General features: G+C 36.8%; 1 protein-coding gene across 1 annotated transcript in view; it reads right to left on the bottom strand.

The window, feature by feature from the left end:
• THSD7A (thrombospondin type 1 domain containing 7A) overlaps positions 1 to 13,843 on the bottom strand; it is a 267,635-nt gene that overhangs the window by 243,342 nt on the left and 10,450 nt on the right. Inside the window, exon 2 of the mRNA XM_088053378.1 lies at positions 12,384 to 12,465. The gene's annotated coding sequence lies outside the window, so the exon portion shown is untranslated. The remainder of the gene's footprint in view (positions 1 to 12,383; positions 12,466 to 13,843) is intronic.

The following is a 13,843-nucleotide window of genomic DNA, read 5'->3' as shown; positions in this document are numbered from 1 at the left end:
AGCTGCATAATTCAGTTCCTTTGTATTACTCAGGGCTTAATATAGCTTGCATATGAATTACCATGTTACCTGAAACACTTGCAGGGAAGGGAACACAATGCAACACATCAGTCTTATGCTTGATAGCCTAGCAAAGAAACTATATAAAAGTTTCAACGTGACACTTCAATCCTTTTAAAAAGGATATTATATCAGGATATTCAAATGCTCAGAATTCCTGTCTGCCATGAGGAAGTTGGACAGACTGAGGGGAAAATAAATCTGTTTTATGCAACTATAGCAGTTAAGAAATTAATCTATCCCAGAATAAATCTTATGCAATACTGATTTAAATCACAGTTAGGATTCCACATGGAACAAATCCAAGAAAGTCTTGCCATCTAAGATTTTTCTAAGAGCTACCTTGGAAGTATGGCCCAAATATAATCAAATTCTACTGAGTGACACAATAGTTGTGAATTGTTGGAATATTCTCTTAGTCATTTTAAAGTCTTGAGGAATGTGAATGATACAAAAGGTGGTGTTTAAAGAACAAATAAAAAAGCTGTGGTCCCTGTGAGCACTGCTGGCTGCCTGGCTCAGACAAGGTCCTACACAGGTTCCTCACTTTCCACTGACTTTCAGGCTGCACCAAAATAAACACCTATGAAAATTGAAACCAATGAACTGATGTGTACAATGTGCCCTTGCCTATATCTCACTGCAGAGAGGTCTTTGAATGTTCTACTACATGTAAATTTATCCTTTCAAACTTTCTCCAGGCCTTCCTATTGCACATATTCACAGGAACAATCTTTGTCTAAAAGCTACATTCACTTAATCTTAAATTACATCAAGGGAGTTCATGTTCACCTTGCTGTCAATCCTCACAGGATTAGGCCTGTTCAGTGAATTCTTACTTCTATATTGATACAAGTAAGAAACTAAGTTTTGCTAAGTGCTTTGCTTTATTAAGCACTCTCTAATGAAGTTAAGCTCAATTGAAATAGGCTAGACTGCAATAAAATAAAAGTCAAGAGGTACTATTACATTTTTATGGAGAAAAAGAGACTATGAGTAGAAATACAATTAGATGGTTTTAACTAAATATAAGCCTTTTACTGTACCAAGATGTTAAAATAATCTATCCATATGAACACCCAGAGCATATCCTTTAAAAGAGCCAGTTGAAAGAGCCTGTTGAGACTTACTCTGATTTTTGTGATTGATTTCAAAAGCTCAATTCATAAAGTAACTGACCACTAGCATTGGAAAGAAGCACCACTTCTGAATAAAGCTATCCAGTATATGATGCACAATCTCTTAAAGCATCTTTGCCAGGGTGATGAAGGAGATTAAAACTACCTCAATTTTACACTACTGCTCTGAACACAGTCCAGGAAAGCAGAAAACTGTATTTAGGAACAAGCAGACCATCAAGTCATAGAAAAGTTCTGGTATTTTTCCACCTCCAGCAATACAACCATCGAAGTTTTGTTGCCTTACCTAGTCGAGAGACACTGTAAAGAGGGAGCCTCTAAAGATTTAGTTTCTCTTCAGCTCATGTAGCTTTTACTACAGGAGCATCTCCTCAGAGAATGAGTCCCTTACAGTGGCCCCATCCTGGCAGGAAAAGCAGCAAGTCCCACTCTCCAGATGTATCACCCTGCCCCACTCAGACCCCCAGCCTTCCTTTGATTTCAGCTGGCATGAAAAGGCAGGATGCTGCCTCTCTTCTGCAGGGACCAAACAGATTTACCCCACCACAGCAAGAATTCACCTTACAAGTCTGGGATGTAAAACAGAGTGTGAAACCTTGGCGCAGGGACAGCTATTATTAGCATGCACTAATACCTCTTTTCCCCATTAAAAGTTCTGAGTTTCAAAAACACCACAGTGATCAGAACAAGGGAGGAAAAAAAGCAAAATGTAATTTTCTTATTGGTGATCTATTTTGGACCAGGTAAGTGTTAAGACCTATAGAATAAATATGCAAGCTCAGGCCCAGACAGAGCTGTGTGAGTTTCCATTCAACCTGTGCCACATCCCTACATCTCCACACTGTGCTAAGCTGTCAGAAATTCATAGGGAAAACAACACATTCTCCACAAACCCCAAAGGTGATTAGCATGTCCTCCACACCTTTCAAATTTTGTCACCATGTCATTTCTCCTTCAATGCCCCACCACCCATCTGCCTGCCACCTCCTCAGATACTGAAGTGGGATCACTTCACAGATTTTACACACAAGTCCTACTCCTCTGAACTTTCAGATCAAAAGTGGCATTTGGGTTTTCCTGGTAAGCATTTGAGAGTTTGAATAAGCTGCAACTAGACAGGTTACTTCTATTTCTATCCTCCCTTCACTTTTGCATTTACTCAACTCCTGGGATTTTTTTTTTTCATTATAGGTCTCTCACCTTCCAACTATTTCTTCTGAGCATACAGCCACAAATGCAAACCATTTCTTCAGTCTATGGGATGCCTTAGAAAAACATTATTTAGTATGAGATTATCTACACTTGAAATTGTAGAGAAGATGTAGGAACTTGACAGGTCCATTAACAAAAATAAAAAGCCAGACAGAACCCAAAAAATACCAAAAAAATAAAATAAAATCAAACTCTTATTTATTAACTCACATTGACTTGGGAATCAACCATTGGATATGCAACTCAGAGATAGATATAACAAACACAGTTTCTCCTAAAAGTCAGCCATTAACCTTAGAATCTCATCAGGTGATTGCAGTGACACTAAACATTCAAAAAGTGAATGCAGAAATTATTCTTATTTTGTCAAAAAGAACTTCACTGCCACAGTATGGAGAATGGTGGATTTCAATAAATCTAGTGAGCTGCACCCAGTGCAGTCACAGTGTCATCCATTTGTTTTCTGAAACGAAAATGAATAAAAATCAGTATTTGTAGTTAAATTGTATTGAAGAGTTTATGCTTACACTAAAATCTAGGGCATGAGAGAAGACAGCATGGTCTGATTAAACAATATCCAGGACAGCTTTTGTGCCATGGCAATTTTTCTTCAATTACATGTAATTAAATGTAAAACAGGATGGGAAAAGGACAAAGTATTTAAAACTTAACATGTAATAACATTATTGCTTGTTAGTGCATTGCTGCTAGTACTACATTCAACAGCTGCGCCATTTTCCATCACTTTAAAAAAGTTTTATTCATTCTGAACTGATATATCAACATGGAAGAAAAAAAATAGAAAACACTGTGATTTAAATTTAAAAAAAACTCACAACCAAAAACCTGTTGCCCCTTCTCTCCTGTACCTGGCTGTTGTCTAATAACTACTTTTATTCCAGATCTTCAAAGTCAAACAGGATTTTTTTTCTGGGACAGCATGTCCTAATTAAATTTATTTGTGGTGGCCCATTTTTAAAGATTCAAATTAAGCATTTTTTTGGTGGCAGAATGATAGTTTCTAAATTCATTTATTAAGCAAGAAGAGTTGAACTTCTGTAAAACAGTATTGACAAACACTAAAATGTAACTTATGCTTCCCAAATTTAGCTATAAATGAGATGTGTGAAATCATTTCGCTCTTAGTGACAACCGAGAAAAATTACTCAGTTTAACATAAGAACTGATAGAACAAGACCCTTCCTCCAAAAACTTCCCTATTTGAATTCCAGTCACAGTCAGGAGTCAGCATACACTGTAGCAAACCAAGTGTTGAAGAGTATCATAACACAGAAAAACTTTAAACACTTTTTTTCCTCTTTCTGAGCATCAGGGAAACCATAGCATGGTTTACATGTTGACAGCAATGGAAGAGGATTTTTTAAAATCCCTCTGTGGAAGCCTTTGGAATAAAAACAGCCTGTAAGAGGACACTTATAAAAAAATTAAAAATCTAAAGCTTGAAATTCTGAGTCCTTTGTGGAAAGTGTTAAAAGAGTTAAGGCACAGAAACAGGCTAGTTTCTGAAGTAACTATTCTGAAGTGCAGTATTCTTGTTAGTGAAGAGCATTTAACAATTGTGAGTCTGAAAACAATGGGCTCAATATCTTGGTTCCAACCTGTGAATACAAAATTTACAATGGGACATTTTAGTAAGTTTTTAAGTACTAAAAATCAGTTTTGCTTTGCTTTAGGTTTTATTAAAAAGCTTTCAGTTACAATAGCCTTTCAACTTTTTAGTTGTCAAGGGAAAACTTAGGACTCAGCAATATTAACTATGAAAATTCATGTAAGAGTTCATATCAATCCCGATTGTTACACCTTTGTTTTAAAGCAACTAAAGGAGAAATATTGAACATATTAAAAGGATTAAATAATAAAAAATTATCTAATAATATAATATATTATTATAAATAAAAAATAAAAATAACTAAAACTGAAAGTCAGTCACTAGAAAGGTTTCATTTCATACTGCTAATTACTTGAGACAGCTTGAGATTCAAGTAGAATTTGGGCCTAAGGACAAATTGATACCAGTATGTATTAAATTGATACCAGTAAGATGGTAAAGTGAATTTTATACTCCAATTTATACTTCAGGAACAAACATGCACAGCTTAAATTGTTTATGGTGTATGAATGATTTACAGTGGTGGAGATGAAAACAGCTGTGAAAGTGAGACTAAAGATAAAGCCCTTGAATGACAAGGATGTATCATTACATTCTCTCACTTGTACATTGTCAGTCAAACACAAATAATATCCACAACTGCTCTGTGATTTCTGATACAATTTTCAACTTACTCCCTTATGATCATATTATAATACTTGTCTTAAAATGCTTTGTGGTAGCAAAGACCCTGAAGCAAGCCCACATCTCCTGGCGCTCATTTGTTGTAACAGACTGCTCACAGGTTCCTAGCAACCTTCATTTTCATGTTCCTTCCTGATAAACTGATAGGATTTATTTTTTTAACTTCTTTCTTGGAGGACTATATGGACAACAATCCCACGTACAACCAACTGTTAACAGGCCTCCATGAGATCTTCAAAGATGTTATCAAACACCATGTAAGGGCTTTTATCTGTTTTGTTACCATTTGTTAAGGGAGAAAGCCTCACACATTCTGACAGTTGACGAACAAAACACACTTTTGAAGGCTCTGCCTCAATACCAACTTGTCACTTACAGCTTGGAGAGAAAGGGCTGCTGTTTTCACAGTACAAAGCCCAAAGCCCTGCCAAGCAGTTCCACCAGGGCTCCAAAGGCATCTCAACAGTAAACAACCTGAAAGCAACTTGTGTGAGAGATGTCATTTCTGGAGAAACTGCATGGTTCCTGTCAGCATCACCACGCAGGCAGCCAGAACCACACAGCCCTCACTGACTCCTACATCTCCTCCTGATGATCCCTCCCAAGGTCCCCTCTCTCTGCTCTGAAAGAGCTTACCATAAGACACACAGTGCCACATCTCAGGCTTGACAAGTTTGGGGTGGAACATTTTAATGGGTACTGCTGCATGAACAGCTCACTGTAGCTTCCTCATAAATTAAAACCCATTACAGACCAATATGATCAACTCAAATTTGCTTCATTTACAGGAATAAATGTTTTCACACTAACCCATAATCCCACAGGTACTGACAAAATATCCCAAAATGATGGTGATGTCTAAGTATTTAAATATTTAATAATTTCTTATATTACATTTTTAAAAGACATCAATATTATTTGCCCCAAGTAAGAGATTTCGTAAGATTTACTCTTGATGAGTAAACACTCAGGATGATGATATGTTATTACCAGCACCCTACTCTGACCAGATGACGTGTTGTTTTTCATCAAGTTATTTGACTTATTTCACAATGGTTTGTCTTTGCCATGATTCAGCTCAGGAAAGAAAAGCATTAAAAAACAAAATTAGACTGGGCCTGCACTAATTGTATCAATATTCAGTTGTAGTACCCAAGCTCAGTTCCCTGAGGAAAAAGATACCACCCACCATGTCTGAGATTGACAGAGAGAGATTAAGAATAGTAGTGACAAGTATTGAAACACTTGCAATAAAACAATTTCCTTAGAAGTTCATGATAGAATATTTGAAATCATGGAACATACTTAAATAATAAGTTAAAATATTATAATGCTTATTTATAGACATTAAAAAGAGACATAAAAAGAATGTGGTAAAATAATCCAAAATATTTCCAATAAACCCAAATATTCCCAAACATTTAAATAATATAATAAAATATCCACATGGTCTTTACCAGATGACATTACCCCTTTTAAAATAAATGATGTATTTTAAAGAAATTCTCCTCTTTACTAAGAGGAGAAAATCTGTTTTCTAAAGGAAACATTTCTATTGCTGTTATATTTCTTTGTAACCAAAATTCTTTCTGTAGTTGTGTTGATTTCAGGGCCAGGAGCTGTCTATTCTAATCACCTCAAAGAGAATTCACACAGCAGATCCTGAAACACTTCAGCATTGCTCTAACTATACTCCAGTTTTGAACACAACCCAATTCACCAGCTTGAGAAAAAGATAAATTGTGGCTCAATTTACACTTAAACACAGATATATTCAGATCAAGCTTTATTAGACACAAAAAAAAAAAAAAAAAAAAAAAATCCCCAACCAAACTAGAATCCTTAAGGCTATGGTTGAAACCCTCCTGGCTAGTCTGGTCATGAAAGCACCACCTTTCACAAATTCACATGCTCTGCTGATGCTCTCGCAGCTGAATAAAAAGCACACCTAAGTTATCAAGCAATGAGTTCAGAGTTAAAAGCTTTTATCTTCTGATCAAGTTTTCTTTAGGACACAAAAGGCAGAAGTGTTTAAAAGGTACCTCACCCACCTATAAAGGAAGTAGAATGATGTATCAGTGTTTTACAGTAATTATTAGGTTCTAGTTATTAAAAAGTAAGTTATTAAATAGTGACCATTTGTACAATATTTTTACATCTTCAGAAACAGAAAACATGCATTCCAAAGCATTAAAAATGCCAATAGAGCACCCCAGTGTTGCCTTAACAAAGGAAAGGTCCAAACAGTTATAAAGTAAAACAATGTAAAATGACAAGGGCAATGGTGCTTTTAAAACAAAACCAGCCAACCAAAAAGGGATCACAGATCTGTACTTATTGTGACACTGACTCTGAAATGTCACAGAAAGGTGAACAATACAGACAATTATATAAAAAAGCCAATATCTCAACAGCCAATAATTGAAATATTTTTAAGATTCTCTGGTTATTTTAATGATATTTTTTTAATGAAAAAGATTTAACAAACATAAAACAGAACTTCAGACATGAAACTGCTAAACAGTACTGCTGTACAGGGTTTTTTGGTGGTGAATCCTTACAGAATCCAGAAGTGAGCACAAAGTAATCTATTTATTACTATTATTTATTATTCAGCTATTAAAAAATTCGTAATATTTTCAAATTGTGAAGTTGCTTTACTGTAAACAGTGATGGGGCTTGATCAGGTGGCAGCTTGACACACTCTGCCTAAGGTGCATACCATCAGTTTTATCATGGATTTGAAAAGAAGAAAACAATAGAAGATCCCAAGATTTACAGGACCACTGTCTCCTGATCCTCCTGTGAAACACCAATATCTGGTCATTTAGGTTACTCTTTTGGTGTGATACCCATTCAAACAAAATAAATTTTAGTTATTAAATTTTCATTGAGTATGAAATATTAGATAAAAATTCTTCAAAAAGAGACAGTTTCAAAATCACATATTTACCCTTTAGAACTAATACATATTCTCTGTTATGAAGTAGTGGTCTTTCCTCAGAACTGATTCAAGAACAAGTAATTTAAGAGACTTCAGGGGAAAACTAAAGACTGCTTAGCTCTTGTCAGCACTTAGCAAATAGGGCTTTTAGGAAGCTGAAGTAGGCAAACTTTATCTCATGACAGATCCAGTCAAAAGCATTAGATACAGTGGCTCTAGATCCTATAACACACATTATTTCAGTCTCTAAATTTGCATAACCACCACCAAGTATTAAAACTGATAATATAATTAAAGATGACTTCAAGGGCTCAGAAGAACTCTATCAGCATCTGTAAGTTCACCCTGGTGTATTAAATCCATCTACTCTGTGGCTTCCTACTCTGTGGGAAAGCCATATGCTGAGAGCTCCTCTTCTTCTTACTCCCCACTGAAATTCATTATTTTATGCAACAACAAAACTATCTACAGCAGGGTCAAAGGTGTCAGTGACCTGAGACTTCGGGATTTAAAGCACCAACCAGATCAGCCTAGCTCCTAAAGTACCTGGTCTTCCTAAAAGCACATGTAATATACAGAAAAATGGAGTAAAATTTTAACAGCCACATAAATTATTTTAGTTCCACTTGCTCTTTTTCTTAGCAGCACAGTGTCATTGTGTGCAGCTAATGCTCCATGACAGGTTTTGCCTGGTGCAAATTCCTCCCAGGAAGAAAGACCTCATAGCCTATTTCTCCTTATGGCAAATTTTAAGCAAATTAAACTGATAAACATGTCTTGAAAAACAATCCTGAGGACAGCATTGCTGATAGGACCCCCAGAGGGACACGGTCCATGTCAGCAGGCCAGCATGACAAGTCACAGGCAGTGTGGCACTGCAGAGGGACGTGCTGGGCATTGCAGGCATCAAGGAGATGAGGGAGCCAGCCACGGCCTCGGGGGGCAAGACGGGATTAATTAATTAATTAATTAATTAATTAAATGGCAGTGGGAGCTCTGCCAGCGAGAGAGGCACAGGCAGCCCTGAAGGGTCCTGGCCCCTCACCTCAGGCTGCTGCAGGGAGCACAGCACGGCGAGACCCCGGGCCACTGCTTGGCACCTTCGGGTACACAACACACAGACCGCTCTCATGAGTTTCCTCAAGTGCCTGTGAACAACAGCTGCTGCCGGAGGTGTTTGTGCAGTGCTCAGGTGACCGAGCTGCAGCAGCAGTGCAGCTCTGGCCGCTGCTCGGCCCCTTGAAGCTGAAGCAAGGCTCCCTGCCTCAGCTCCGTCCTGCAGCGGCAGGCACTGGAGCACATCAGGGATTTCCAACACAGGGCTCATGAGCAGCCTGCTGCCCCAGAAACTTCTTGTAGTGCCACAGAAGCAGGACAACACAAATGCTAAAAACGAGACATTATGATTTAGAACGACCAAGAAAGTGAAATATTTTTCACAGTAAGGGGTGAAGAGGGACCAGTGGTGCAACGCTGGCGCCAGAGAGATGACAGGCACAAACAAATTTGGCAAACTTGTCACAGAATACTTAACCTGGAGTCAGCTAACCACATGAGGTAACAAAATGTTATATAACAGGATTAAAATTCAGCAGGTTTTAATCCTATTTTGTATTAAAGCCAGAGAAAAACCTGTAACAAGAACAATTTACTATTGGAAAGTAGTCCAAGTCTCATTCAGAGCTTAACAAGTGCACAGCACTTTCTGTAGAACTTCTGGTTGACTTTAAGTGAAGATGGATGTTAATCTTCTGTAGAAAGGACCACAAGGATGTGTCACCCTATACCTTCAAGTAATGTATTCATTTTTGTAAGGCCAAAAGAAGCAGAAGCACACAGATAAGCAAGTCTGTTTCAGCAGATACGGTATGTAATGCAGGGAAACAACCGCCTCTTGTAGAAAAATGCCCATCAATACAGGAAAACTATTTCCAACTTAAAAGGAAAAAAAGGAATAAAAATGCTAGATCCTTCCTCTTCTTACCAATCCAACTCAATGTAATTTAACAAATACTAAATTTTAATCATGGATTTAGTTTTTAATTGTCTCTCACAGATAAACACAGAGTCTTCCTCCGTCTTAATTATTTTGATTATTTCTAACACCAACAAACAAGAAGTATTCTCACATAAATCAGATTCTGGGACAACAGAAACTGAAGTTCATATGAATTTGTCTACTTTCCCCAGCAACTTTGCCTTCAGATGAGGAGTTATAGAGAAAATAGCATCACAGAAAAAGACAGGAAACATTTCTTGCTTATCCTGGCTCCTTCTGAGGCCAGGGGTAGGAAATGTCACTACCTCAGCCCTCTGAGGTTTTGGCTTTGCCTACAAGAGTAACTTTCCATCCTGTGCTTACCAGACAAAAGCTAATTAATAAACAGCAAACCACGAGGCACAACTCTTCATAGCTGACAGGCAAAATTAAATCAAGAAAAGATAATTCCTACATGAATTCCTACTGTTATCAAAAATCTTCAGAGTAAGCCTTGCCATCACTGTTTAAACTGGAACTCAGATAAAAGCATTCACATCCCTTAAATGGGATCATTCCAAGACTCATGCAAACATTTGGTTCTGCTCCTAATAAGAAGCAACATATCTTAGCATGAAAACAAAGTACTGTTACAAACCTAAGCAATGCTTTCCAGATAATTTTTTTTTTTAAATTAAATGCAGATACATCCTAATTCAACATTAATTATGATCAAGATCACACAGGATGTCACAACATATAAACAGTATCTAAGAAGCACTTCTCTGAAGAAAAAAACAAACAAAACAAAATCCACAAAAGCCAAAATAAATAAAATTAAAAACAAAACAGCAAGAGAAACTCATCCAAACTCTGCTTCTCATTGCAACAACTTTCTGCTGGAAGCACTGCAGTGCAAGGCTGACTGGGTGACATTGGCTCAATCTCACACAGTTCTGTCCAGGTCTAATTAGATTTAAAAAGTGACATCCAGATTTCAAACACATTTTTAAAAACTCTCCAAGCTGATTTAAGGAGGTCATTGTTTTCCTTCAGTTTTATTTATTTTGTTAACACAGCCTCTCAGCTGGGAAAAAAAAAAAAGAAAAATTGGTATAATTCTTTCTGGGTTGTTGGGAGAGCCTGATATTCCTTAATACTGTTGTTCAGAGCTGAACTCTTTACTGAGTTTACTCAACAAACAGAGGTTCTTTGTTCCACTCAGCTGCAATAAAGTAACAAATAAGGACGTCCTTACCACCACAGGCTAAGAGCCATATATTAAATGAGCTCATAGGTTCCTAGTGTGGAAGCACATCCAAACACACCCAAGGAGTAACCACATGGAACACCAGTAGAGCCCTCTCAGTATCTGCCAGGCTCCAGGTGTGACATAAAGCGACATTACTATTGCATACAGACAACAGGCCAGCTTGCAAACAAAATACTTCAAAAATCATGACCCTTCATAGCAAGTGAACAGCTCTGACCTGGGTGCCACCTTCCCCTCCACCACAGGCCCACGGACAGCACGCAGATGCCAGTGAGTCCGTGTTGCTCTGCTATGTAAGCACAGGAGGTTCCAGACAGAGGAACCTTCCCCCAGGTGAGGATTCACAAACCCCACAGCACGTCCCCATGCCTTCAGCAAACCCCCTGCTTATGAACACTGCTTCCATGGCAGTGCTGGCACCTGTGATGAATGCACACATGCAGATATTGCTCGTCCTTATGCAGTTCCTGTACCACAAGGTAATACTTCAAGAAGGTGTGAACACTTCTGGTATTTCTGAGATTAAATCTTCCCAAGATACAACAGCAATTGTAAAAAGAGAGCAACAAGAGACAGGTGGAATAAAATGCCACTGATCTGTGCAGGCTGGGCTTCAGCGATATTTTTCAGGATATCTGTGGAACTTCTCTACCAGACAGCTATTTCCAAAAACTTGCAAAATTACAAACTATGCTTTGTAAATCACAATTGCTCCATCCCACTGCAGCAAAAGTTAAAATCACAAAGCCAAAGCTCAAAAAAGTTTAAATGTCATAAAAATAATTTAGTTTTATCTTCCAGTCCCTTCCCGGCCACCCCCCCCCCCAAAAATTACTGTCTCCAGGTGAATCTGCATAACAGATGTGGGATTACTAAAAACTCATTTTGATGCCACCTGCTATTTTTAAGCATCTCTGTATAAGTCTTAGATTTGGGGGCTCCACAATGAGCTCTCATGCAGATCTGATAATTTTAATAGCAGAAAAAATGGCTAAAAAATTAGGAAGTCTCTGACAATTTTTCAAAACTAGCAGTGTAAGGATTAAGCAGTACATAAGAAAATTACCAGTAAGGCTAATATTAAACATGACTGTCCTTTTATATTGATGGTAAAATCAAATATGGGATTATATGAATTCATGCATGCACACATACACACACTTCTCTGTAAAATGATATTTTATTCAACATAAATATACCAGTTATGAATATCTATTGCATGTGTGCTTAACAGTAGCACAAAGAATACAATAAAATATAGAAATTATACAGGAATAGAGGATATATTGCATCTATAAAGTAAATGTATTCATTCATTACTACGAATCACATAAGTATAAATGTACTCTAAAATATAATACATTTAATCTATCTGTATATATGTAAATATCTCTATTTACACTTCCACATGTAAGCAAAGAAAAGTTAACCGTTCAAAAATTGATAATGCAGGAAAAACATACCTGCTAATAATTCAGAATGATCAAAGTTGCAGAAGGCTCTCACACAAATGTGGAAAGTTGAATTACAGGTGAAATCCACTGCCTATAAACATAAAGTAATGCATTACAAAAATACACACACAACCTCAAGCACATATAAACAGAGATGGCCTCTATACCAGTTTATAAGAATGGCATTTTAGGGTTTTCAAGAACAGCTATATGACAATCCTCCTTGATGTACAGCAGCAGAGAAAAATCTGTTAGTTTTGGCAATGAGACAGAGTGGGACGAGATTTAATTGAAAAAGATTTCAATAGCAAACCAAGAATCCTCAAAATGTGACCATATGAAAGTAGCTCGAATTCTGGTTGTTGTTTGTTTTACATCATTGCAGAGAACTAGAAAAGACATTAGGGCATAACAACATGGATGCTCAAAGATGATACTGTGACTTTTATACTAAAAAAAAGTATCTTTCATCATGAATGAGAAATGCACACAGAATGGCTAGAGCAGAGATCCATATAATCAAAGGTATGAAAGACAAATTTAAGCTGACAAACTAAAGGCCATTTAATAGAATTACTGACAAGTCTCAAATGCAAGTAAGTTTTTTTACAGAAGTTTTACAGTTCTGTGCAATTCATTGTCACAACATACTGTGATGGTCAAATGCTAAAAATAAGGATTACAGAAGGTAGTAAAGCATAAATCACTAAATACTATGAATGTGTTTCGTATATTGAAAACTGTCAATTTACTCTCTCCTTGTAGTCTTGCCACACATTCTTTTCTACTGGAGAAATGTTCTTCAGAAATATTACACAGGCAACTAATCACTGTTCGCTTAAAAATGGTTATTTAAATTATTTACTAACAGATGTCCTTTTGAATTATTAATTTATCTTGGAAGTCTATAAAGCTCTATAATGAGTCTAGTTAAATAAATGTTTTAGTTGTGACCTGAGGCAGAATTTTTTTCAAACAGCATCCTTCAGCTGATCAAGCCTAAAACCAGAATCTCAATTCTTGGTACTGTAACCCTCTTTTGGAGTATGTGAAGGAATTTTCTACTCATTAGTATACATTTCCATTTATATTTCCAAAAGAGAGTCTCCTTTGTTCATGAGGAAGAAGCAAACAAAAATGACAGAAGTTAATTTTTAAAATGCCTCACAAATTGATTTTACCCAAAGTCACTCTTCCCACACCACATGCACTGAATTGCAATTGCACTTGCCATGCCATGCTGCTTGCCATGGTTCAGTTCATATAAGGACATCACATTAGGAAACTGCTTGTAGGGCTAACCACAGTATTACACAGAAAAAAACTTTAAAAAAAAAAAATCAAAAAAAAATCACAGAAGTTAAGCAACAAAAAGATTCTAAGTACTTTAGTTAAATAGTTTGATTTTACTTTTACTTTATTACAGTAAGTATTGTTAGTCTTCATTGTCTGTAATTCTTATTTGGCAA

This window comes from Pseudopodoces humilis, chromosome 1 (assembly GCF_049639895.1).
Source record: "Pseudopodoces humilis isolate 2021_Gansu_Grassland_sample_001 chromosome 1, ASM4963989v1, whole genome shotgun sequence".
NCBI classification, from domain to species: Eukaryota; Metazoa; Chordata; class Aves; order Passeriformes; family Paridae; genus Pseudopodoces; species Pseudopodoces humilis.
This window is presented reverse-complemented; position numbering and strand designations above follow the sequence as displayed.